Source organism: Pipistrellus kuhlii, unplaced genomic scaffold, assembly GCF_014108245.1.
Source record: "Pipistrellus kuhlii isolate mPipKuh1 unplaced genomic scaffold, mPipKuh1.p scaffold_m20_p_1, whole genome shotgun sequence".
Classification (NCBI taxonomy): Eukaryota; Metazoa; Chordata; class Mammalia; order Chiroptera; family Vespertilionidae; genus Pipistrellus; species Pipistrellus kuhlii.
Window position 1 is genome coordinate 173,999,709 of NW_023425404.1, and position 26,747 is coordinate 174,026,455.

The following is a 26,747-nucleotide window of genomic DNA, read 5'->3' on the forward strand; positions in this document are numbered from 1 at the left end:
ATCTGCATTTTTACTGTTCAGAGGGTTTAAAATATTGATCTAAACATGGGATTATTGAGTCTTATGACAATTTCATGTCATAGCCATCGTACTCATTAATATCCTTATACAGATAAATCCTCTCATTTATGTTACGCAAACCACAAGTAGCAAAAACAGAAATGAAATATGCCTGACAAATTCTAGTTCACTGTGTTTTGTTTGTTTGTTTGTGTTTTTATGCCATCATGCATAGACTCTAGGCATCCAGCAGGAGGTGGAGAAAATGGGAATTTAAGAACATGTTAAGAGATCTATAGTTTGGAGCAACTGCTCTTTTATAATTGTCAACTACTAATGCTTAGCCTTCTCTCTCTCTCTCTCTCTCTCTCTCTCTCTCTCTCTCTCTCTCTCTCTCTCTTTTCTCTTTCAGTAAAAACAAATCATGATACAAAGAAATGTAAGGAGAAAAACTACATCTGTCATTATTAACTCACACCAAATTGCTTGGGATCTTTGGGATCTTAATAAATTTTAGGTAAAGTAGGTAAAAAGGTTAAATAGAAGCATCTTTCAGACTGTTAAACCTAGAGGGAAGGTAGGGGATGGTGGGAGTAAGGGGAAGAGATCAACCAAAGGACTTGTATGCATTCATATAAGCCTAACCAATGGACACAGATAACATGGGGGTGAGGGCATCAGTGGAGGGCTTGGGGGACAATGGGGAGGTAAGGACACATATTATGCAATACCTTAATCAATAAAATAAAAAAAAAGTTCAGTGAAGGGGGCATAAAAAAGACTTTTAATGCAATGTTAGACACCTTTAAGCTATCATAAAAACTATGAAACTTATGAAACCTTCAGTGTTATCTGGAAGGATATACACAACTGAATCATGAGAGGCAAAGTCAAGATGAGATGGAGAAGTTCTCTATAGTATATCTGTATGCATAGGGTTGAATGTGTGTGTTCATGAGTAAGTGATCATTTTGCAAATTATTGTCAATGACAATACTCAGATTTTGTAATTCTTCAACTTTTACTATAAATTGCATTATTTTATTTAATGATTATATTTAACTATTTCAGTGGCCTTTTTCATTAAGTATTTTAAGTAACTGTATTGTGCCATATGGAATACAAAAATAAATAAATCACTTTTTTAGAGATTGATATTATCTAGTGGGGAAGTGTTTTAATCTGGTATTCTCGATTGTGTGTCCATGCCCTCAATATGCAGACTAAATAAATTTTTTCTAAGATACTGGATGATAATTTATTCTAGTTATGTAAATATCTTATTTGTGTAAGAGCCAGATTCTGAGAATTCTGACAGACAAAACAAAGTTACCAAGAAATAAATGAAAACAATATCTCAATAGATATCTATTGCAAAGTCCATATCCTATATAATAAAAGCCTAGGTGGCATCACACCTGATGCTGCCACTAGATGGCTGCCACAAGATGGCCACCACAAGATGGCTACATGCACAGTGGAGGTGGGGCCTGGTGGCTGCTCTGTGCAGTGAGGCCTGGGGTTCCCACAGCTCTGAGCAATGCGGAGGAGGCCAGTGCTGGCATCACCACCACCTCATGTGGAGGAGGCAGGTCCTGGTGGAGGATGGCGCATTGTGGCAGGGGAGGGCAGTTGTGGGTGATCAGGAGAGGGCTGACAGGGGAGTAGTTTGATGTCAATCAGGCTGGGAGGGGAGAAGTTAGGAGGCAATTAGGCAGGCATGCAAGCGGTTAGGAGCCAGTGGTCCTGGATTGTGAGAGGGATATCCGACTGATGGTTTAGGCCTGATCCCTGAGATAGGGCTTAAACCGGCAGTTGGACATCCCCTGAGGGATCCCAGATTGGATAAGGTGCAGGCTGGACTGAGAGACACTTCCCCCCAATGCACAACACTCATACACCAGGCCTCTAGTAGAATTATAATAGCATTAGAGCCACCCATCATGGCAGATAATATTTTTTAAAATTATGTGCACAGTTGTGTTGCCTAGTTAATAAATTTGCCATCACAAAATATTAACAGAATGGATTAGTGTTACTGAAAGTTGAAACCATGTATCATGGTTCCTAATGAGGGTAAAGACATAAGAAGCAACATGCCTAGCAATAAAGCAAATGTCTTCATCAATCTCATTAACTCTAGAAGCCATGATCTCATAACTGCATAATTTAATAATAAATATTTCCAAAGGCTATATTATCAAGAGAAAGAATAAGTTATATTTTGATATTCCTGATTTAAGAGACAGAGAAAAACACATAATAATTTTTTGCTAATTATTTAAAGTTTAAAAAATTTGTATTTATTGATTTAAGAGAAAGAGAAGAAGGGAGAGTAAAAGGAGAGAAAGAAGAGAGGAAAAGAGGAAAGGAGGGTGAAGGGAGAGAGAAAAAAGAGAGAGAGACATTGATTTGTTGTTCTACTTATTCATGCACTCTTTGGTTGCTTTTTGTATGTGTCCTTACTGAGTATCAAACCAACAACTATGGCATTGGGGTGACACTCTAAACAACTGAGCTACCTGGGATAAATCTTACCTGAAAACAATTTCCATCATAACTATTGGCTTTTGAGTTTTTCTCAATTGACTCAATTTTTCAGTTTTCTGTTCCAAGTTTTAGTTATACAAAAACAATTATCCTATCTAATAAAAGAGTAATATGCAAATTGACCATCATTCCAACATGCAAGATGGCTGCCCCCATATGGTTAAAGATGGCTACCACAAGATGGCCAACAGGTGAGGGCAGTTGGGAGTAACCAGGTCTGCAGGGGAGGGCAGTTGAGGGTAGCCAGGTTGTCAGGGGAGGGCAGTTTGTGGTGACAAGGTTAGCAGGGGAACACAATTGGGGGTCACCAGGCCTGCAGGGGAGGGGGGTATTGGGGGAGACCAGACCTGCAGGGGAGAAAATAAGGGGGACCATGAGGGGGACCATGCAGGCAGGGGAGTGCAGTTGGGGGTGATCAGGCTTGCAGGGGAGGGCAGTTGAGGGTGGACCCAGGCCTGCAGGGGAGGGAAGTTGGGAGTGATCAGGCCTGAAGGGGAGGATAGTTGAGGGGACCAGACCTGCAGGGGTGGGCAGTTTGGGGTTACTAGGCCAGCAGGGGAGGGCAGTTAGGGTCAATCGGGCCAGCAAGGGAGCAGTTAAACGTTGAGTGGGCTGGCAGGCAGAAGAGGTTAGGGGCAATCAGCTAGGCAGGCCAGCCAGTGGTTGGCAACCAGCCATTCTGGACTGTAAGAGGGATGTCTGACTCTCCTCAAGGGGTCCCAGACTGGAAAGTGTGCAATGGGCCTCTAGTACAAAATAAATTGTTAAGGCAGCTAAAACTTTTATTTTTTACTACTTCCCATTTCTTATGTTTTTATTAATTTACCTGCAGATATATCATTTTTTTTAATCTTTTAAAAAGAATAGCATTTCATGGCCATTATTTTTCACTCTGCCTTTCAGAGCAGGAACAAATACTGTATTAAACCTTCTGGATACAAGATCTTTGCTAAATGTTTTGCAAAGTAACTGCCCTCATGTAGTTTATATCTATAATACTGTAAGGATGTGCTAAGTAAAAACAACACAGCATAGAGCTTACAAGTAGTGTAACATTAGACAACTTATTTATCATCCCTGTGCCTTTGTTTCCCCATTTTTAAGGTAGAGATAATAACAGAACTCGCCCAAGAGGACTTTATGGAGCTCAAATAAACTAATTCGCCCTGAACCCTTAGAGAAATGGCACCTGCTAAGTGCTCAATAAGTTAATAAAAGGAGAGTATGTTATGATGGTTCAGAAGAAGAAGGTAACATCTTCTTTAGGCTTCAATAAAAGTATGGCTTCCACGATGACAAGAGGGGAGGCAAGGCTCTGAAAGAGGAGACTGTTTCAGGTGGGAAAGCCAAGGTCTGCCAATGGGACTTGTGTTTTATTTAAGGAAATGTCATCCAGTTTCATTGTATGCACAGTGAGCATGAAGGAATATGATTGAACTAGATGGCAACTGTGGTCAGGGAATGAGAGGGCTGTAGGCCAATCTAAGAAGGTTCAACTTAATTTAGAAATTACTCCTCCCCCCAAAAAAACAAAAACAAAAACAAAAAAAAACTCCACAAAAAAACACCAGTTGTGATTAAACCTGGAAACTGATCTGATTAAAATTTTATCTTAGTAAATGAATATATTGAGTTTGTTTAAAAAGAGATCGGCGGAAGAGAGACCTGTTGTATGTTGTTGTAAAAAAATAAAGAAGTGGGTTAGTGATAATAAGACTCAGAAATAGGGAGTTAAAGATGGATGTTACAAAATTGACTTTTGCTTCCATTGAGTATCTACTAGATTTCTCTTATGTTGGTTACTGAGTAACCAATAAAAATACATGGAATAAAGCAAGTTTTCCAATTATGGTAGCATAACTGGATTTGGAGTAGCATTTTCAGTGCACAACTAGGACATTGGATACAGTAGGTTAAAAAACTGCTTTTAAATGTTGAGTAATGGGAAATTCAGGACTGTGACCACTGAGTAAAGAGGAGAAAATGAGCATAGGTCTGTGACCACCCCCTGACTTTTTTTCTTGATAACATTTTTCTAACCTTGATATAAGGAGGGTAATTCAGTAGTCTCTCTGAGTTGAAATCTCCAGACATCCTTGAACTTCAGGTCTATGCACACACAAATTGAAAACCAAGGACACAGATTGATTTTGCACCAATCTACATTATGTGTGTGTTTTTTTCTTCTGAAGAAATATAGCAGAAATAATATGGAAATTTAACTTGGATTTATTTATTTAAAGTTGGTGCATTATGTTTTTGTTTTCTTTTTTCTTTTTTGATTAAGGTATTACCTATGTGTCCTTAACCCTCCATTGTCTCCTCACACCCTTCTTATGCCCCCCACCCCCTCCAGTGTCTGTGTCCATTGGTTAGGCTTATATGCATGCATACAAGTCCTTTGGCTGATCTCTCCCCCTTATCTCCACCCTCCCTTAACTTGATTTTAATACTAACTAAATGGATCTATTTAGATACTTTCAAGGTACAAAAATCCTCTTTTAATAACAATAAAATTGGTCTAATTTCAGTTTTGTGCTGAAAATATCAGATCATCTTACCCATAATGTTATTCTCAGCACATCATTTATTCCTGCATGCCACCATTACTTACTGATAGCCAGGAGCTGTTCTAAGTGTCAAGGATAAAATAGTAAGATCAAGTCTATTCCTTTATTAAAACTTCCATTCTTGGGGGGGAAAAATTAAAGAATTGATATGTAAATTATGCCAAGTAATTATCAGTATGTGAAAACAAAGCTCAGTAAAGTCAAATGGGGGAAATTCTACCTTAGACTGGGGTTCAGGGAAGCAGATGATCTATATTTGGAGAAAGTTCTGAAAGAAACTGAGATATGGAGTGAGTCAGAATTTACAGTGTCAGTGTTCCAGGAAGCCAACATGGAGTTCATTGGCAAAGGTGACAGAGTCGTAGTCAAGTCATGGGGATAGAAGTCTGATTGCAGTGGATAGCTGGTGAGTAGGTATTGACAGTTCTTTCAAGGACTTTGGCTGAATTAAGGCCAAAAATAAATATCTGTTAAATAAATGATGGGAAGTATTGTCTGATTTTCCTGATCCATTGTAGTACAATTTTACATTGATGTCATTTCATAGATTTGTGGCTGTCAATTGTTTTCTAAACAGTGATAGTTTTTTATTTATTTCACCATAGTATATCTTTTGTGGAGCCATCATACATAAACAGATATCCTTAGAACATTACTGCATAATCTCATAAAGTTCGCTTGTATATCACCAGATGATGTTATGTGGAAATATTTATTGAGGATCTCCTATTATAAATGCTAGAAGCTCCAGTATTTATGTTTACACATAAATACATACACTGAACTTGACCTCATGATCTACTTATTCTCGGAATAAATGAAAACAAACGGGTGTGGAAACAAACAAAAGAACACATGGCAGCCCATGAACATTCCCCCAAATGGTTTGTTTGTATTGCTTCTGTTTTAGTCTAAACGATGGATTAACATCTGCCTGGAATGATTACAAAGTTTAGACTGTAAAACTTCAGAAGAAGGGTAAGCTTTTATTAAGTATTAGGAAAATGGTGTGGTGCAGAAAGGTGTTCAAAAGGATCAGAGGTAAACATAGACGGGAAAGTAGGAGACGCTTTCAGGGCTTGGCAAGTGATCTGATTGGATGCATGCAGAGGACAAAGAGCTGTGAAAGGGAATTAAAAGATACTAACTGCTTTCTGGTCCTAAAATTATCTCAATAAATTTTTGCACAATCTATGCCAAGTGTTCTTATTTTATTAATGAAGAGATCGAGCTGAAAAGGTTATAGAACTAGTAAGTGGTGGGTAAATTCAGCATTTCAAGACTTGTTTTTCCTGGCAGGAAATTTGTTTTTTCCTGCAGTTTACTGTTTTGGATAAATTCAGACAGAATGATTTGGCCCAGATTTTGGTGGGTATTTGATGCTTAAGGACTTTTAATCTTATTACTAAATAATAAATACATTTGATACTTGACCTGCATGGTTTAAACTGCGCAGGTTCACTCACACACGGCTAATATGAACGTACAGTTGGCCCTTCACAGCCCAGGGTTTCACATGTGCATATTTGACCAACTGTGGATCGGAAACAGTATTTTCAAGAGGATGACATAAGTCAGTGGTCGGCAAACTCATTAGTCACCAGAGCCAAATATCAACAGTACAGCAATTGAAATTTCTTTTGAGAGCCAAATTTTTTTAACTTAAATTTCTTCTAATGCCACTTCTTCAAAATAGACTCGCCCAGGCCATGGTATCATATTTTGTGGAAGAGCCACACTCAATGGGCCAAAGAGCCACATGTGGTCCGTGAGATGTGCTTTGCCGACCACTGACATAGGTTATATGCAGATTTTTGACTGTGTGGGCACAGGTGGCCCTAACCCCCACCTTGTTCAATGGTCAACTGTTCACAATAAATAGTAATATTAAATAATATCAACGGCTTTTTGAATAGGCATTTGTTCGATCAGAATTGTGCTTTGGAAAATTAATCGGTTAGCTGAGTGAAGAACTGTTTGTTATGGAGACAAACAGGACAGAACACAGCAAACCTAAGTCAAATGTAGCCATGTTATGGAGAGGATGGCAGCTGTGGAGGAGCCACCTGGCTCTCCCTTCCAGAATGAACTTGATATTCAGTGGGAATTGTATAGTTAGTGCTTTCCTGCTGTTAGTGGTTTCAGGACCCACAATGGCTTTTGATTCAAAGCCATGCTTTTTTTTCTGGGTGGTTCTTTAAACATAACTGAGCATATCAGGGGTTGTAGTGTCTGAACATTTCTGCCCAATAATAGGAGCTTCTTGTTCCTTAGCTCCCCCCTGGGTTAGCCAGGACTGTCAGATCTTTGCTGTGGTTTGAAGTGCTGCCTGTCGAACCCTGCTTCTCTTCTTCCCACAACTCTTTTCCTTAATTATTTATTTACTAGAGGCCTGATGCATGAAAATTCATGTACTCAGTGGCAGGGGTGGTGGTGGGTGGGGGTTCCTCAGCCAGGCCTGTGCTCTTTTGCAGTCTGGGATCCCTTAGGGCACATGTGTCAAACACAAGGCCCGGGGGCCAAATCCGTCCCTCCAGGCCTTGCAATTTGTCCCGCACCGCGCTGTCATCACTGCACTCTGCTGCGTTTCCATCACAATGACAGTTTATGACTGTTCAGTAAACCATTCGGCCCGCGATTTAGGCTGGATTTTAGATTTTGGCCCCTTCTCTGATTGAGTTCGACACCCCTACCTTAGGGGATGTCCCAGCAGGGAGCGGGCCTAAGCTGGAGTCTGGCTTCCCTCTGCTGGAGGCGACCTGTGGGCCAATGAGGGTAGGGTTGGGGGAGGGTGTAAGGGAGGGGAGATAACATTGGCCAGCAAGCAGCTTGCCCTGCCCCACATTGCCGTGCCACTGCCAGTGGCTTTCCTCTGTGGGTGGCCAGCCCCACCCCCCAATTGCCCCTCCACCACTGCCAGTTGCTAACCCCCCCCCCCCCCCGCCCACCCACTCATCTGCTGGGTCCCCTGCTGACCAGTCATTCCACTGTTTGCTTGATTTGCATATTAGATTAGGCTTTTATTATATAGGATTCATTCATTTATACATTCTATATTTAGTTATTTATTGAATGTATTGGGGTGACATTGGTTAAGACAATGATATAGGTTTCAGGTGTACAATTCTATAATACATCATTGTTTATTGTATTTTGTGCTCACCACCCCAGGTCAAGTCTCCTTCCATCACTATTTATTCCTCCTTTACCCTCTTCTACCTCCTCCCACCCGCCTTCCCTTTTGGTAATCACCCTACTGTTACCTATGAGTTTGTGTGTGTGTGTGTGTGTTTTCTTAATTTCTTCACCTTTTTCATCCACCCACTAACCTCCTCCCTTTATTTCACTCATATGTGGAATCTAATAAATAAAATAAACTAACAAACAAAATAGAAACAGACTCATAGATACAGAGAACAGACTAACAGCTGCAACTCATGTCTTTAAACGTTTTTCAGATCTGCATCCCAATCTGAAGGCTTTCTCTATCCAGTCTTTTTTTCTTCCCCTTTTCTTCGTCACAGACATTATTCCCCCCAAAATCACATGTGTCTTTAACTCCATCTCAAACATGTTTGTCCTGGAGTGATTGAAGTGTAAAACTAAAAAAATGAAGACAGATGGCAGAACTGTTGCTGAATGCTGCTGCTGATGGTGATGATGATGACAAGGATGATAATGATGATGCTAATGCTAATAACAGTGATTTTAGAATCACTTTTTTTTAATAGTGTCTCTCAGAAATATAGTTTATAAATGTGCAGTTTCTAGAACTGACAATGCATCTAAAGAGAATCTAAGGATCAGAGAATAAGTCAGAAAAAAGGAGGCTCAAGGGTAGGAGAGGAGGGCTTTGCCAACAGACAGAAGAGGGTTTCTGTGGGGAGAGGAAATCAATACCATAAATTCTCCAAAGCTGCCAAAGAGGGTGAAGACAGCGGAAAAGTCACGTTTCTTCCTTTCTTTTTTTTGAAATGTGACTTTGTTTTTTAATGTGATCATAAATAACTGAGCAACAAGAGCAAAAGGGGTCACTATTTCTAGAATTTTGTGTCTAGAACTTGATGATGTAAAAAACCCTGAGTAAACATCATTTACCCTCTAGTTCAATAGATATATCTTTTCTTATAAGTAATTTTGACAAGGAGTTAAGAGTCATAATCAGCTTCAGTTAAAACACACAAATATTCATTATTAGCATGAATACCATTAATGATAAAAATAGGAGCTTTAAAAACAGACACATACACGTAGTTTGCCTTTATTTTTGTGATTCCAGCCACTTTGCATTCATTTTCCACTCTGACTGAAGCTTAAGTTCGTTTATATACCTGTATTTTGTATAGTGTGACTTTCAGATTCATGTTACATATGCCATCTGCATTGTTATAGTTATTTAAAACTGTTAAGAAATGGAAAATAGAAAAATAGGGTTTTGAATTATGGCTTTACTTGTCTAATGTTTAGCCCAATTAACTATGTCATTTTCTGTGGTGATTTTCACAGCTGATCCAGTCTTTACCATGCAAACTCATGTGCTCTTTCTTCTGCAGTGTAATTATTTTAATTATGTTCTTAACTCTGCCCTTCTATGTTATTTGAAGCTAGACATACTCATTAGGAAGGAATAGTTTATTTCCAAGTAAAATTGGGCTATAATTCCTATAACCTGCTGTGTGTATTTGGAGAACAGTTCTCCCACTGTGATTTTAATATTACATTATTTATCATGAAGGAAACTTGCCAATTTATTTCAAGTGAAAGGCCAAGAGTATGCCTTTTAGGGAGAATAATGGCATTTTTTTGTATAAAAGTATTGATCTAATTATTTCTTTAATGATACTAGGAGAAACATGTGACTGCTTACCTTATCATTAACATGGTTCTAGTTTATACATATAATATTAAGTTATATTTAAAACTAATTAAAAAAGCACTTATACCTGACAATACAATATACAGATGATGTATTATTCAACTGTATACCTGAAACATAAATAATTTTATTGACCAATATTACCCCAATAAATTAAATTAAAAATGTCCTAAACAGAAACAAATTCATAATTACAGAGCAGACTGATGGTGGCCAGAGGTGAGCAGTTTGGGGGGACTAGGTGAAAAAGGTGAAGGGATTGAGAAGTACAGATTGGTAGTTACAAAATACGCATGGGGATGTAAAGTACAGCATAGGAAATATAGTCAACAATATTTAATAACTATGGATGGTGCCAGGTGGCTGCTAGAAATATCACTTTGTAATGCATATGATTGTCTAACCATTATGCTATATACCTGAAACTGTTAATACAAAATAACATTGAATGTAAACCAAAATTGAAAGAATATTAAAAAAAAACAAAACACTAAAAAGGAAAGTACTGAAAGTACCGATGCCCTGTGGAACACCAGTTAGGACCTAAAATATTTGTGACTTTTGATTTCTCAGCTGTAGAAATTAAAAAAACGACAATATGTATAACAAAAATAAACAAAGAAATAAAATACTTGACAAAGTTCCCATTTTCATCATTGCATTTACCTAAACGACTTCTTGAGAAACTTTCTTCCAGACCTTAGAAGCCCACTCCTGCCTCACTCCTGGGGCTCCATGTTATCTGGACCCCACAGAATCACAGAGGCCGGGCCGCCATGGCTCAGTGATTGAGCATTGACCTATGAACCCAGAGGTCACGGTTCGATTCCTGGTCAGAGCACATGCCCAGGTTGCCGGTTCGATCCCCATTGTGGAATATGCAGGAGGCAGCTGATCAATGATTCTCTCTCATCTTTGATGTTTCTATTTCCCTCTCCTTTTCTCTCTGAAATCATTAAAAATATATATTAAGAAAAAGAAGCACAGAGAAGCTCTTATGTAAAAAGTGGATAAAAGCAGAGATGTGCAATTTTAAATCCCATTTTGCTTCAATTGTCTGTGTTGGGAAAGCCTTGATTTCTCAATGTCCTCCAGAAAGTTTGAGCGAGTGAAAGACCAGTGACCCCTTGGCTGGTGTTATACAATTACAGTGGGATGAATATAGAAACTTCCCTTATCTGTTGCTAATTTGCTGGGAAGGTCCACTGGGATTGGTAACATAAAAACAGTGTTCTCTGTTTCAAATTAATTCAGTTAAAAAAGTACTTTGAACAAGGGAAGAAATATTAGTGTGGACTGTTTCTAAAGAATGCAACTTCAGCTGAAACCGGTTTGGCTCAGTGGATGGAGCATCGGCCTGCAGACTGAAAGGTCCCAGGTTCAATTCCAGTCAAGGGCATGTATCAATATCTTGGTTGTGGACACATTCCCAGGAGGGGGTGTGCAGGAGGCAGCTGGTCTGTGTTTCTAGCTCTCTATCCCTCTCCCTTCTTCTCTGTAAAAAAATCAATAAAATATGTTTTTTTAAAAAGAAAGAAAAAAAAAGAATGCAACTTCATTATTTTTAGAGTTTAAATCAAATTACTAGATTTTACATGGTTTGCTTTAATGAATAGATAATTTGTTATTAGCGCATTAGAGAATTAGGGATTCTGAAACTTTTGAGAATGTGTGAAAATAGTCTCATTCTTTAAGAAATTTAAAACATTCTCCCCAGAATCTTATCTGTGATATTATATCATAATGTGGAAAGCTTATTTGAAAAAAGGAAAACCAGAACTTAGGCACTGTTTAAATACTGTATGAACAATTCTGAATTAGGAGAGTAAAAAATAAATATGAGGTTTTAGCTACAGTGTAGTAGACATTGTTTATTCCTTATGCTCAGGCGTTTTTTATTCACATATTCAGGGATGATGGAAAAAATTGGTAAATCCTCCAGCTACCTTACTCCCCATGGCCTCTCAGAGCCGCTGTAGTCCACAGCTGGAGTCCTCTCATTAACACACCTTATATTGGCTTCTCCTCCTTGTATCATGTACCTCTCCCACCAGTACTGCTTCCTGGGGTCACCTCCCAGTTCAACTGCTTGAACTCAAATCTTTTTTACAGGGCTTGCTTTGGAGGGGATCCAACCTGAGACAATTTGAAGTAGGGAAATCGGCATCATCTTTTTAAATTATTTTTCTCTCACATACCAACTACCTGTAAAAATGATGTTGAATTTATGGAATGCATGAAAAGTAATTGATTCACTATATTGACATTATTAATCCACAACAGAGAGTGAGTTAAAGAAAACTACACTACAATCCATTTTTAAAAAGATTATCTTGGGGATCAGAACATGCATAATTAAGACATTTCTCTAATTTAATAGAACCCCCACCACACCCTCCCTTTTCTGCTTTATTTTTATCAATAGCACTTGTCAGTTTCTACCATGTCATATAATCTATTTAGGTTTATTGTTTGTCTTCCTCCCTTAGAAATAGTTACTGTTTGCTGTACTCCCCTGCCTAAAATAAAGCCTAACCCATAGTAGGCTCTCAATAAATATTAGTGGAATGAGTGAATGATAAAAGCTTTTTTATATAGTCATCAAATTATTATAAGAAAATTGTTTGGTGAGCATGGAATCAAAGTTAGATAAAATAAAAATTTTAAAGTATGAGTGGTATAAATTTATTTTAAAAATAAACTTTATTTGAAAGACTTGAAATTTTCAAAAATCTTATATTTTATATTGTTATTTTATTGATCATGGATGTCAGAGTGTTGATAATGATGATATATTTTTATATAATATAATTAATTATACTAAGGGCATATATAAAAATTGTGACATAAAATACCTTACTTATTAATGATTTTTGAGCTTTAGTGATAAGTAAGCATGTTTAGTTGAAAAAAACTAAGGAATACTGCATCAAGCAATTAATATGAGCAAGCAAAGGGATATCTCCATGGAACAGTTTTTCCAGGATCAAATATTGTGGATGGAGATTAAAAGTTTCCAATGACTGATAGCCTTAGGGCTTTGGTGTCTTTAGCAGTGCATTCTGGACCTAGTGCTTTAGTTCCCCTGATTAACACTAAGAAAAAGCTGAGTCACTTGCCATCCTCTTTGCTTTATGCCGCCATCATTGATATACCCGAACTGGCTTGAGCCTTTTGTGGTCCAGAGTCTATATTCCAACCATGATTGTTGTGGGCCTTGACCAAGGGAATTTAGATGACTCTTTTATTCATTAGATGTACCTAATGCTGATATTACTATGTTTAATAAGGTGTGATTAAAGCTTTGATATAATGTGAACAATTGCTCATTTCTATGAGTTGTACGACAATTTTAAGAGAGGCTAGAATTATATCCTTATTCACAGCATCTGAGCAGCAGCCTCTATTTTATATCTGAAACCACGACATGGTGGTATTCAATGTTGTGGGCCATAGGATCATCCTAGATATTGTGTCTGGAGAATCTAAATATGAGGAACCCTACTGAGAAATTTGGTACACTTAGGCTTATTTTCTGCTGAGCTCATGACATATTCAGTCCAAACCTTAGTAATTTTGTTCTTTCCTTGCAAATATGTACTTTACTGTGTGTGTCCATGGGCTTATAAAAAACCCAAATTTATAATCCCCACCCCTTTTACAAAAACACCAAGAAGTAAAAGGATGTGTATTTTGTTAGGAAGAGAACCAGTTCTATAAAAGAGCCCATGTTTACGGTGATTTGGAGCATTACAAGTTTCTCTTTGTGCCTCTGCTACACAGTCATCTGTGTTGCAATATCCAGTTTCTTTCATGCAGCCAAGAGATGGGGGTGACACTTATATCTGTATATATTTTGGTTGGAGTTGTTTTTGTTCTTTCTCTGGAATTTGAATTTTAGTGACAGCACTAAAAGTGGCCTTTGGCCACTTATTTATTAATTAGTCCAATCATGTGATGAAGTTGTTCTGGGTTATTAACAAGCTACCAGAAGGAAACTGGTGAATCAATTAGTGTCTGGATTTAAGATGTAGAGAAAGTTTGTGAGTGGTTGAATTTGGCACTTGTATTTGCACCGTTAAGGAGATATTGCGATTATAATTTAAAATATCTAAAATAGATGTGAGATATAAAATATGCCAGCTCCTGTAGTTTGCCGCAACTTCTTTTCAGTAAATATCTTTGGAATTAGAACCAGAGCCTCTGGTTGCAGGAATTATCTAAGACCTTGGGCAGAATGATTTTGTATTCCTGAAGACATATTGACAAAGCCAAGCCTTTGAGTTATGTAAATATGTAATAGTCATTTGAAAATGAGATTGAAAACCACTGCAGAATTCTCAAGTGGGGCCTATCAAACAAGAAAGAACTGAAGCTTCAAAGCAAACCAAGAGTTTATTTGGGATCTTAGGAATTCAAATTCTGGAGGCACATTTCAGGAGGAAACTGAAATGTCCTCCAAGGTGGGGTAGAGGAGAAAGACAGAGTTTATAAAGCAAACACCCCAGGCTTAGATAAGTTGCTTTGAAAGAATTATAATTGCTGTAGGCAAAAGTAATTAAAATTAGTCTTTATAGGATAGATTACTATACCAGTTGCTAGGTTGGAGTTTAGCAAAAGATGCCTCATTCCTAGAACTGCAATAGGATAGGCACTATCTAAAGTTCATGTTCCATCCAGTGTGGATAAGCATGAGACCAGCTTTCCCAATGGCCTGCAGGCTCCAGTCTAGAGTCGCTTGATATTGCAGTGACTCCATTGCAGACATTTCTGCTCATAGGTTCTTTTGAGATTTGTGTCTGTTCAGCTACTCAAATGCAGATTGAGCATTTTTATACTTTCCTTTAATAAGTTTTACATTAATAGTAAAACATAGCCACTGAACTCAACTAGATTGACATCTACTCTATTAGGATACAAACATCTCATTTTTAAAAAATACTTTTTATATATTGACTGCTCCCAATGTTAAACCTTTTGAATACATAGCTTAAAGCTTAATTTGTGATTCAGAATTGATAAAATATTTATTTTGTCTCTCATCTAGATAATCTATATCTTAGTTTTAATTTATGTATGACATATTGTGTATTCTCCCCAGTGTGTGGCGTTCTGGAGAATCTTGTACTTGGAAATACAGTGTAGTTGAGGTGATGAGGAATAAATAAGGAGAGACCAAAAACAATAAGAAAACACTTAGAAAAAAAACCCAAAAAACCCAACACCAAAATCAAACAGGCAAAAGCCCCACAAAAACTCTTGTTCACCTTAAAAATGAAATAATAAGCTCTTTGAAATGAGTTTATTTAGGAATAGCAGAGGAAAATTGCACATTGGGACAAGCAAACTATGGCCAATCCTAGGCAAAAGCAAGGGGACACAGGAAAGTCAGCTTTCAGGAGGTATAGGAAGCAATTGGGGAGGGCTGCTGCAGGGTTTTCTTGGCAGCAAGTGGTGGGCAGCTTGTTGTTGCTGGGTCAGAAGGAACTTCCTCCGGTTGTGGTGTAAAGCTGCAGTGAGTAACATGCTGCTAAGAGCTCTCCTTTCCTGGTTTTTGGTCTCCATTTGATTTAGGTTATATTTGTTCATTTTCACTCCTTCTTGAATAGGTAGAGTATACTTATGTTTAGGTCATAATAAAAAAGTATGAACTTGAGCAGTATGTACACTAGATACATAAAATTTTCATTTTTAAGTCAATCAAACAGATTCCAGTGATGCTAGCTCTCTATAGCACTAACATCCTATGAATACTATATGGTAAACAAGGGATATGTAAGTGGTCTGTTAGCTATTTAGCTAGCGGGGACCAATGGTCTATATGTATATATACTGTAGCAATCAATAGAGATGTTTATTACCACTGGTAAAGGATTTATGGGGAAGAGATAAAATGAAGGATCTTATTGGGGCTACTTGACTGAGCATTTGACAGATATTCATTCTTCCTATCTGCATAAAATTATTCTTGACTGCAGTCCCTGTTTTTATTTTTGTTTTTCATTTTTTATATTTTCCAACTACAGTTGGCATTCATTACTGTTTTATATTAGTTTCAGGTGTTCAGCCTAGTGTTTAGACATTTATGTACTTTATGAAGTGATCCCTTTGATAACTCAACCATATATATATATATATAGATGGATAGATAGATAGATAGATAGATAGAGATAGAGATATAGATATAGATATAGATATAGATATATTTAAACTACTTGTATTGGTTGAATATAGCTTCAGAATTTATCACTTAATGATCAATTTTCTGTTTTACTTTATGTAAGTTTATCCAGAGAGTACTTTTCAAATAATTTCCTTAGGGCATTTTATTCCAATTTGCAAAGAACATGTTTGAGAAAATTTCCAATTTTCTTTACTATGTGGGCATCTAATATTCATTCTTCTTTTACATTTATTATTCATGAAAATTGCTTATATTAAAAATACAGGATTTTGAATAAGTTAATAATTTCTATGAGAAATTAAAAAGTAAAAGTTAATTTATTGTTCTTAGTACTCAATAAAATATTCTCAAACTAAGTACTGAATTACTGGGAAGGAACAAAAAGTAAGTTCCAGAAATACCTAATAAAGAAAGTAGAAACTGACCAAGCTATTTAGGCTTAAGAAACATGCTGAAGCAGTTCAGTTACCCTAACAGGTATAGAAAAGACAGTGAAGTTGGCTCTAGGGACTTGATAAAAAGGCACAGAAACCAGGAAGAAGAGAATAATGTGAGCCAAAACTGAGTTAAGAACAGTGAAGAGGAGGGAGCACATTCAACTACTTTCTTCCCTGCTATGTCAAGAACTGTGCATTGCTAGTGGAAATGGGAAGTTTGTAGCATTGCTTCTCAAACTGAAGCCCAAAGAGTACCCTCTTTTCACATTTGTGGACATTCCTTAATACAATTCTGTGTTTTTAATTCAATGATACTTTTCAGAAAATTATTCGAGGTAGATTCTGGATCCATGCTTGGCCATTATGTCAGCATACCAGATTTGATGCCTGTATTTGCTTCTTTAATTTTGTAGCCTGTACCAAAGGAGAGGGGAGATTTAAAGTAGAAAGGATGCATGTGAACTATGAATCAAGTCCTCATGTCATGGATTTTGTACAATTGAAGATTCCATAGTTTGAATAGAGAAAAATAGAACTAGTTCAGTAGTCAGCACATACACATACTGAATTCAAAAGTACCTATCATGTAGTGGCCAGTTCAGTTTTCACATAGTAAATATGAATTTAGTTCAGGATAACAACATTATCTGGTTCTTTATATTGATGTGGATATTAATATAATTTGTTACTTTATAACATAAACTATAATTGTGTTTTGTATGTTTTGATTAAATAGTTGCTAAAGCAAGACCTAAAAAGCTTAATAGGCGTACACATCATTATATGTTGTTGATTTTGAATTTTGTTTTATTAAGATGTGATTCACATATAGTTAAATTCATAGTTCTTGTAGGCTTCAATGTTTGTTTATCAAATGGCTTTCAATTTTTCCCTTCAAGGGACATTTGACAATGTTTGGAGACATTTTTGGTTGTCATCCCGAGGAAGAGCAAAATGAATGTGTAGGATAAAGGCCAGGTATGCTGTTATTCTCCTATAATTCACAGAATGTCATTTCACAACTAAGAACTATCTAACCCCAAGTATCAGCAATGGCAAGAGTGAGAATCCCTGAACAAAAGGCATTTTTGAAAAGGTGATGTGAATATGGAGCATGTGTGATGTGAGATGATATGAAAATAGAATCATTTATGAAGGGATCAGTATGATGGGTTTGTCTTTTCTTATTCAGATTTATTTTTTAAGAGAAGGCCTAATACAGTGAAAAAGAGCTTTCTCCTCTTTCATTCACTTGTTTTCCTACTTCGTTAGTGTTGAAAACAAGTGAGATAATGAGATACTATGTAAAAGTGCTTTGTAAGAAGTAAAACAGTACATAAGTAGAATAACAATTGCAGGCACTCAAGATCATAATCATGTACTGAGTACTTATATGCTGTATGGTTCTACTGAGGGTGAAAACATTGAATACTATTTCATTCATTTCTGTGTTGAAAAACAAATTTGTAGATTTGGAATTAATAACTTTGAGAAGTGGAGATGCTTGATTTGAAACAATGTTTTGGATATTTGTAAAACAGCTACCTTCAACAGGTAAGGGTCTGGCACCATTTTTCTCACCTTCATTACAGCAGAGCAGATTGAACATATTTTGAAACTATGTAAATACTGTGATTAAAACATATGAGTCAACTGCTATGAAAACCAGTGGGGAAAACACTGGCTCCCACAGTCCAACTCCTTATATGAGCATTGAGAACACTGACATTTATAACTCAGGTGACTTACTCGGGATTCTTGGTGGAATTTAGGGCTTCTGAATCCTTACAGTACATTTTAGCATATTGCATTAAACTTTATGCCTGTTAAAGAATGATGATCTGAGAGAATTTGATGTATTAATGGAAGATATCTATTAGTTCCTGTGGAGTAACTGTATGCTTGTATATACATACACACACACACACACACACACACACACACACACACACATAGAGAAAGAGAGAGAGGCCCTACAAGAGCCCCTACAAATAACAGCATCATTCTAAGACCAATTTAAGAAAAAAAAACAAACTGAAATAAAGCCATATATATATTAGAGGCCCGGTGCATGAATTCGTGCAAGGGTGGGGTCCGGCCAGCCTATGGGGAGGAGACATGGGCAGTTGGCTGGCCTGCCTTCTGGTAGAACTCCTGGTTGAGGGGACAATTTGCATATTAGCTTTTTATTATATAGGATATACACTGAGTGGCCAGGTTATTATGCATTCAGAGATTATAATAATATGACCACTCAGTGTATATAATTACATAACATATTTGTGCCAAAGCCCTCCTTTCTGACTAAAACAGAAAAGTGATAGAAGCTCTAATTCAGCATAATCAACAAATGTCTGTCATCATTAAGGCCATCATCATCATCACAACCAACTCTGGTAAGAAATTATATGCCTACATTTGCTATATACCATGTGCCTTGCATATATTTCCTCACTTAGCTTTCATAGCCACTTTTTGCTGGCTATTTTTTTTTAAATCACTAATATGGAGACATTTCACTAAGGCTCAGAGAAGTTAAGGAATTTCACTCAAATTCACATCTTTGGCAACAATCAGACTCTGATTTATACTCAGGTCCCTCTAAATGTGTATTCTAATGTTTTTCCATAATGCATACCACGGTTAACTGCTTAATTTTGTTGTTGTTAAATCATAAAACCTACTACAAAGGTAGGTTGGAGCTCTTGCAAAACAGATAACATCCTGGGGTACTGATAACTATGAATAACAAAGCTAATGGCAACTGAAATATGAAATTAAGCCTGAGAGATGCAAACTTCCTAAAAATTCCTTAAGAAGAGAAACTGGTGGATTGGAGAAGAGCAGAACTACATAAAACATGACAGTGATCAGTGACAGTGTTATGGAAAGGTAAGGACAGCTTTGGCCTGAGGTTTTCAAGCTAATAGTCAGTGTGAGTATAATTTTTACAAGTGAAAAATCCCCCTGAGGTATGACCCAAATGTGTAAATCTTACAGGAAAATCTAACAGCGTAATGCTGATGGCTGGAAGATTAACCAAAAGATCCACCGACCTACTGCAGTTCAGACATATCTAACCTGGGATGCAAGGTTTTTCATTATACTGAACAAGAGAATGACAAGAGAAAAAAACTGACAGCCTCTTGTGCATTTTCTCCTCCTCTCCCTCCCACTCTCGCCCCTGCCCTGGAATTGTTGGGGCTTTTTTACATAGAAAAGAAAGTGGAGGCAGTGGCCAGATTGTGAGGTATTGAGACACAAGGTTTCATGAGATGTTTCTCATTCCAGCAGTATGGACTCACACTGACTGTTTTTTCCTGTAAGGTAAAATCTATGAGGTCAGATTTTAGTTTTATTAGGAAACACTTTTTCCAAGATATATAGAAAGCGATTTATTGGAATTATTAAAAACAATTTTCAGGTTTTGTGCATGCTACTCCATGAATATTTCCCTATGTGTCTCATACAAAACATGGTAACCATATTATTATTGTTTAAAATCTACTTTCTTTCTTCCCTGTCACCACCAGTATGACACTGAGAAATAAAAATGTGATTTAACTCTTTTGTAACTAAAGAAAATTAATTATTCTAATAAAGTATTGTTAATATTACATTTAGAACAAGTGCTGTACCTTCTCAACTGACTTTTTTTCATCAAATAAATGCATATTAATTGCTATAATCTAGAACAAAGATTTATGTTGGATGCTCATGTTTTAATCTGCACAGAGCAAGGTAAGAGCTAGTTGTATCTCTGTTAGAATTGAGAAGATGAGAATAATGGGTGTGGCCAGGTGGTTCAATTGATTGCAATCAATTGATATTTCTTTCTTACATTGATATTTTTCTTTCCTCCCCCTCTAAACATCAATAAACATATCAATAAACATATCATTGGATAAAAAAATGCACTCAGCCCTCTGCATCCACGGTTGGTTGGAACTATGGATGGGAATCCTGGGGATATGAGGGCTGACTGGATATTTACTGAAAAAAAAAAAAAAACCCTGCATATAGAACCTATACATTTCAACCTCTGTTGTTCGAGTATCATCTGCACTTTCATAGTCATTCAGCTTCATCCTTTTCAAACTTCAATGTGCAGAAGAATAATTTGAGGATTTTTATAAAATATCAGGTCTGATTCAGCAAGTCTTGACTGGGGCCTGAGATCCTGCTTTTCTTACAAGGTCCTGCTTGACACAAGTGTTGTTGGTTCACTTCTAGCTGTGAAGCACCTTTCCATCGGTTCCTCCTTTTTGCACGGGAGGCTAGTGAGGCTGAAGGGCTGACTCATAGGCACAGGAGAGACCTCACCGGGAGCTCACTGAAAGTAAAGCGCACATAGAGACTGAAAAGAAACAGGAGATAAAGTCATAGAAACCTATTAAAACTGCGTAAAATGGAAAGAAGGCAGTTTTTTCTTAAACTTTTCATAATACTCAGAAACTTAATTTTTGCCAGAAATGCAATTGACTTGTAAATGATCATTTTGTACATATCTTAACAGGCTATTTTTAAAAAGAATAGATTTTTAGAAGAAAAAGAGCGAGATTATTCTTATCTAGAAATGTAGATAATTTATTCTTAGCAATATTGAAACCCATGAACTAGTTCAAGACACTAAGGTAATATTTAATTCTTATGTAATGTTCCAAAAAGAACCTTCCATTACTTGTGGTACCTACCCATAACCCCCAAATTTTGCAGATCATAAGAGAGATATTTAGTGTCGGTATGTAGATGAACACACAAAAAACCCTGGGAGGATTTATGACTCGTGCAATACGTCAGCTCAGTGAGGATGGAGTGGGGACTGGACTCAGTGCTTCTTTGCCATGTCCTCTTCTCCTTAGCTGCAAGGGAGTGATAGGCAAATTTAATCTCCCCTGATAGTCAACAATGAAGTAAAGCTCAGCGCTCTCTGAAGATTAATGGATTGTCCAAAATAACGTGTGGGTAGTTAAGCTTTGACTTGATAAAAGCTAGAACCATTTCCCTTAGTTCAGCTCAACCACATCTATTATTCGTCGAAGCCTAAAAGCAATTCTCAGGATGACACTGATTATTTAACGGCCCGGCTCTCCTGATCTTTGTTAGTGCAGAATAGTTAATATAACTAATAGTTTTGTGTCCTAACGGGAAATCATCTAAAATTATTTTTATTGAGTGTTTACTATGTACAATAATACAGGGTTGCCCCCCAATAATATATGTGCACTTTAACAGCTGATAGCTCAGTTTTGAAAATGAAGTGTAGTTTTGTAAATACTACCTTTATCATTATTCAACATATGTGTATATATATTTTGGGGGGACACCCTCTATCTGTACATTTGGCAGGTTCCCTACATGTATAGAGTGAAAATTGCCATAAGCTGAGAGAAGATTCATGTGGTAGAGCCAAATCATTGAGATTGCCAAAGCGTGTATACATGTACAAAGTGGTCATTCAATTGTGCAAAGTCCTCTTCCTAGGTCAAATGTGTTTGCTAAAGTCAATTGCTGTTAGGAAAGATCCTTTAAAAATAAGTCAGTTCCAACCTGTTGCCATTGCCATCAGCACACTGAGCACACTGAGTAACTGTGTGGTTTATTTTTATGGAGGTGCTTTATGCACACTGTCTTCTACAAGCAATAATTCTGGTCAATACGTTTGTATTTGAAAATGAATACAAAGTCAGTTGAATGTGAGTAAAACAGATACAATTGGTACTTGATGTGAGACAGAGACTTACTTTCTTTTAAAAGACGTGCCCCTGAAGGAGTGTATCAATTCCCAATGTGCTTTGAAAATTAGTAGTTTGAAACTTTCTTAAAATGACCAGTGTGGGATTATAAATTATTAACGCAGTGTCTGACACAAAGCAAGTGCTCGGTAAAGGACGCCCTTGGTAGTGACCCATTAAACCTACACAACAGCTCATTGAGTTAGGATCTACGTTATTTTGTCCCCCATCCCCAAACCTCTTTATCCCCAGCCGATAGCTGAGGTTATTGAGGCATAAATTTGTTGAGTTATTTGCCCAAGAACACCCAGCTAGGCGGTGGTGAAGCTGGCATGTGAACACAGAAAGTTTATCTTCAGTGACATGATATTCTTAGTTCCTCCCTTCTGTAACCATTTAACTAAAATAATAGTCACAATAATATTATTAATGCTAAGTAACTTGACCTCAGACTCCTATGTTCCTTGTGAACCTGGATTCTTTCACTGTATCCTTAGGATTTGCTCTCAGTTCCAATATTTATAACATCTTGCAAACAGAACTACTGATGAGAACATTATGCAAACATTCTTTAGCACTCCATGTATTAATTAGGAAATATTTTATTTGCCAGAAAATGTAAAACAGAGACCTATAATTATAAGAAAATAGAGATGCTGAAGCTGAAGTTAAATGCTTCATATTTAATTAGAAAAAAATTGGCTTCTAGGACTAATACATATGAAAAAGTGAGGTATTAAAACTGGACTTAATTTTAAGTTGTTGTCAGATGTATTGCCCAAACTGATAGAGGTAAATAACAGGAAAAAAATTGTGTTTGCAATTTCATTTCATAAGGAGTTTAAACTTTCTTGCTACAAATATAAGTAAGTCTTTTGACTCTTGACTTTTTATGCTTTATTTGTTTGAACTGATTTTTATTTTATCACATATTAAGAGCCATACATTTTGGCCAAGAGCCCATTAGAGGAACAAATCTTCCTTGAAAATGTTCTGAAACAGGCTTCATTTTCATCCTTGTGTGATTTTATTTCCAAACTGAGAGCCAACTGGAGCATGTCAGAAACAGCTGATGAGTAGATGAAGTAATGGCTTCTTATATAACAAGATTAGTTTCTCATTTGGAAGAATAAAGGGACAAAGAATATAAGGCAGTTGATTTCACTGTCAGAATACGTGTTACCAATTCCTGGGAGTAGAGCTTGCTTTAAAAGGTTCAGATGTGGGGCCCTGCCTGGCTGGCTCAGTTGGTTGGAGTGTCCTCCCATAAACTAAAAAGATTGTGGGTTCAATTCCTGATCAGGGCACATATTTTGGTTGTGGGTTTGACCCCAGTCAGGGCTCATTTGGGATGCAACCAGTTGATGTTTTTCTCTTACATTCATGCTTCTTTTTCCCCCCTCTCCCTCGCTTTCCTAACTCTCTAAAATCAATAATAATAAAAAAATCCTTGGGTGAGGATAAAAAATAAATAAAAATAAATTGAAGGTTCTATTCGAAAGACAAGAGTATCAGTCACAGCCACACACAGTAAATAACAAGAAGGGAGGAAGCTCACTAGACAAACAACTTGAGCATAGAGCAGAGGAAAAAAGACACAACCAATTTATTAAAAAAAAAAAAGATGAGCTAAAATGTGAAAAACAAAATCATGCGTATGCTTTAAACAGACTGTTTAAACAAATGCAATGGAGAGTGAAAGCAATTATCTTGATAATTTTGGCCCCAGACCCTGCAGGAAAGTAAAATATATGGGAATAGAGCTGAGGCTTAAATACACACACACACACACACACACACACACACACACACACACACACACACACACACTCTAAGGGCTTTAAGTAATTATGCTCTCTAAATCAAACTCTTTTACTCATAATTCTAAATCCATAGGGAAGAGAATGGAATCCTGATTTTTAGAAGAACGTAATCCTAAAGGTATAGAGAGCTACCAAAGTACACACGTGCACACGGGCACACACACACACACACACAGACACACACAAACACACACACACAATGATGTGTAATCATAGTGTGATTGGTTCTGTGCTATTGTTCACGAAGGTAACCATGACCTAAAATATGAAGTGGTACATGTTAAACATGTAGAAAAAGCCCATCACACATGCTCAATTTATTTAATGAGTGAAACAATCAAGCAAAAGACCAAAACAGAACCAAGTTGTGAACATAAGAGAAGCAGCAATCGCACACAAGGGGTAAGCTTTTCAAACTGGATATTGTAGAGCACATTTCAGATGTGGCCATTCACACCCTGTCTGTCTCACTCACTTCTGTTTTCTCTGTAGATACAGAGATACTGTTTTGAGAGGTTATACATTGAGTATAGGTTTGTCCCACCACACCACTCTTCATAGGAGATGGCAGGTATGTCTTGTATCTTTATAAGTTTCTTCCTGTCTTGATTTGAATTTCTTGTGCCTTATAACATACATTGATTATATCTCCCAACACTTAGGGATTTGAGGATACACCTCTTATGTAGGACTGTGTACATGTTTTTTCTAAGTATGGAGAGTCAGACTAAGCAAGCCTCCTGTTAACATTTGCAGACCTGGGGCAAGAATCTAAATTTCATATATACATATAAAATCCCATCAACACATCCTCTTTGCTAATGCACTTTGTTTGCTTTAGAACATTTGAAGAAGGTATGTGAAAGGACAACCACATTAAAGACACATGAGAAGCCTGGTCATGACTCTGGGAGACCTCACGAAGGGCAATCCCGGGTGCCTTTGCACCTGCTGTTTACTGTCCCTATAATCTGTTGCTTGCAATGCTCACGCTTCACTTGTTCCCTTTTGTTCCACAAGTTCCATTGGTTCACAGCAGTTTTCACCAGCCACCTCAGCAAACACTTACTGCCTTTTTTGCCCATCACTTCACTCTGCTTATTTCCTTCAATCATTTATCATAATATTACTTTTATTTGTACTCATTTATTCTCACTGTCATTCTTCTCTTTAATTCCCATTTTTACTGTATACATAATTAAAATCAGAAGCGATGCTATTGTATGTATAACTGTCCGCCAAGAAGTGTACACAGAGAATACACTTAATTATCATTTCTGGACTTAATCTGTCATCCTCTCTGCTCTACGACAACGGTCTTCCAAAGGCTGATTGTAAGATTTACCGTGTAGTTTAGGATTGCATTTGGGTGCAGGCAACACAGAGTCTAGAGTCGCTTATCCACAGGGGACAGTTGTTTTATTTTCCATATAACAACACGTTCATGGGTAAGGTGTGACTTCAGGAAAGGTGTGACAACTCAGCATTACCACTTTTGGGAGATCTTTTGACTTTCCGTTTTCCCAGCTTTAACATCCTGCAAAAGAGAGTCTGGAAAAGGTAGTTTTTGTTTATTTGCATAAGCTCAAAATATTACAGAAATAGCAGGTGTGGTTAATAAAAAAGAAGGCTGGGCAGAGAATTGACAGTCTCATATACTAGAATGCCTCTTGATTAATATATAACAACAAATCAGCAGCAGCAGCCACATACACCATTATACACAGGAAACAAAATCATTATCAGAAGGCTGGAATGAGTTAGAACAAAGAGAGATAGTTTAATAAAGTAAACATTTGAAGGCAGAGTAAGATGGCCTGATGTGCACACACCACTTTAGGAATGGATTTTGCAATGAGTGAGGAATGCTCAGTTTCTGTTGAAAAGGCTTGCTCTCCCTTAGACCGTATTGGATCAACAGTCAACTCTTTTTTTTTTTAATTTTAATTTTTAATTTTTATTTTATTTTAAATAAGCCCAGTTCTATAGGAATTACTTTTTTTCACTATTGTAATAGTTCTGAATAACATCTAGTTTTGACATGTTAACTATTGTCTAGCTGTGGTTTTATTTGACCCAAAAATTTTAGGTCCTTTTGCATACTTTTTTTAAAATTATTTTTTAAATTTTTTAAATTAAATTATTATCTGTGTACATATTTTAACATTGCCCCCCACTCCCATGCGTACCCCCCCCCGCCCTGGCCGGTTTGGTTCAGTGGATAGAGCATCAGCCTGCGGACTGAAGGGTCCCAGGTTCGATTCCGGCCAAGGGCACATGCCTGGGTTGTGGGCTCGGTCCCCAGTGGAGGGTGTGCAGGAGGCAGCTGGTCCATGATTCTCTCAACAGTCAACTCTTAATTCTGGGGCCTTCTCTTTCCTGTGCTTCACTTTCTAACTTCTTTCTGATAGACATATTCTTTCATTTGATATTTTAATATATTCAATTAGATTAAGTTTAGGCTTGCAATTCAGGAAGCTAATCTTTCTCTCTAAGGCAATTTTGCATATCTCTGATCTGATATATTATGTGCTGACTTCACAGTTTAACTCTCAGAAAGCAATTGCATTTC

General features: G+C 37.1%; 1 protein-coding gene across 1 annotated transcript in view; it reads left to right on the forward strand.

Moving 5' to 3' along the window:
- Nucleotides 1–26,747, forward strand: part of KCTD8 (potassium channel tetramerization domain containing 8) — a 169,645-nt gene that overhangs the window by 63,189 nt on the left and 79,709 nt on the right. The window lies entirely within an intron of this gene.